This window comes from Triticum urartu, chromosome 1 (genome assembly GCF_003073215.2).
Source record: "Triticum urartu cultivar G1812 chromosome 1, Tu2.1, whole genome shotgun sequence".
Lineage (NCBI taxonomy): Eukaryota > Viridiplantae > Streptophyta > Magnoliopsida > Poales > Poaceae > Triticum > Triticum urartu.
The window spans coordinates 542,436,670-542,438,497 of NC_053022.1; the positions used below are offsets into that span (position 1 = coordinate 542,436,670).

The 1,828-nt window shown below is 57.4% G+C and overlaps 1 non-coding gene across 1 annotated transcript; it reads left to right on the forward strand.

The window, feature by feature from the left end:
* The first annotated feature begins 424 nt into the window (after nt 1-424).
* On the forward strand, nt 425-496 carry TRNAD-GUC. Its single transcript has one exon. It is a non-coding gene; the product is annotated as a tRNA-Asp (tRNA).
* Nucleotides 497-1,828: the final 1,332 nt, after the last annotated feature.

Consider the following 1,828-nt stretch of genomic DNA (forward strand, 5'->3'; position numbering starts at 1 on the left):
CTCGTGTATTTTGCTGGAGAAATAGGCCGTTGTGTTAATGGGGTGGCGGGTGCGTGATCTGCGTCGCACGGTTCAGTTCAGGAAAAGCAGAGCAAGGAGGGGGCAGCCGCAGTGGCAGGCAGCCAGCAAGGATGGGACGTCGCTGCGGCCCGTGGCAGCGCGGACAGGACGTGAGATGCTGGACGTGCCCCAGGCTCACAGTCACAGTCGCAGCAAAACTGCAGCAGCGTCGCCGCGCCCGCGCACGCCTTCCATTTAAGTGGCGCGGCGGCCGCCGCGAGACGGGGTGCCGGCACGCTGCGGTGCGGCGGAATTGATGGCCGGGTCGATCGGCGCGCTGTCGCCTACAACGTGAGGCTGATCAAACGCGACTAGTTCAAGTATGGCTGATCATGTAAGCTTTGCCAATTAAACTAGCAATCAAGTCGTTGTAGTATAGTGGTAAGTATTCCCGCCTGTCACGCGGGTGACCCGGGTTCGATCCCCGGCAACGGCGCTTCACTTTTTTTTTAACAAACTATGTTAGGCACCAGCTGCACTTACAGCTCGTCAGTAAGCAAACGGCGAGATTTTTGCAGATGCAGGAGTTAGCGATGGCAGCAGCAAACCAACGTCGTTTCCGTCCATGTTTTTTTGCACAACTGCAGGAGTTAGCGATGGCAGCAGCAAACCAACGTCGTTTCCGTCCATGTTTTTTTTGCACAACTGCAGGAGTTGGCGGTGGGAGCAGCAAGCCAACCAATATTCGTCCAACCCCTCCAGAAAAAAAGCAATATCCGTGCAAAGTTAACATCGTCAGGTTTACTCTTGATGGGAATACTATGATTCAACATTATGGTAGCACATATACCATTAACAATAGACCATACTATTTACTAGACGAAATACAGCCCGATGGAATTCTCTCTCATACGTAGATGATGATAAACCACCCCGTAGAAATACAGCCCGATGGAATTCTCTCTCATACATAGCGGGCAAAAATAGGAATTTGGCCATTGCTGGGCAAGTAGGCGGTCGGCTGTGAGGATCCGCCGTTGGGCGAGCAACCATGCAAAGGTACGGAGTTTGGGCGGAGCCCAGGCCTTCCAGATCTCCCGCCGCAATGGGAAAGTAGTGTAGATCTCCTTCCAGATCTCCTATACGCGGAGGCCGTCGTGTAGACACCATTTTCCGTTAGCCTCCAGCGGAAAGAATCCATGGTGCCGGGGGAGAGCGGCTGCCGGGAATTGACACACGCCCATAGCCTGACAAAGGAAGGCAGCATGTCGGTGGTCACCCGGCCACGCATGTCTTGGACCCAACTGCTCCCTAACAGTGCCTGACGCACGGAGCGCGCCTTGCGTCTTGAGGCCTTGAATAGGTCAGGGGCGATCACGAGCGGCGCGCCCTCGGGCAGCCAGCTATCATACCAGAAACTGGCCCGGTTGCCATCCCCAACGGTGACCGCACATGCTGCCGCAAACATATGCCGTTCCGCAAGTGTCACCGGGACCGGTAAACCCTGCCAGGGGACAACCGAGGTCCTTTCCGCCCAGAGCCAGCGGAGGCGGAGCGCCACGCCGAACCGCTCCAGGTCGACGATACCGAGCCCGCCAAGATCCTGCGGGCGGCAAACGCGGCTCCACGCGACTTTGTAGTGCCCGCCATGCCAGACCTCCCCCCCCCCCCGCCATAGCCATGCATGCCGTAGCCGATCCAGCTCCTTACGAACCCATGGCGGGAGCACATAGACGGCCGACCAGTATATGGTGAAAGCAGTCAGGACGGAGTTGTGGAGAACCAGCCTCCCCGCAAGGGTGAGCAGCCTGGCCTTCCAGCGCGCCAG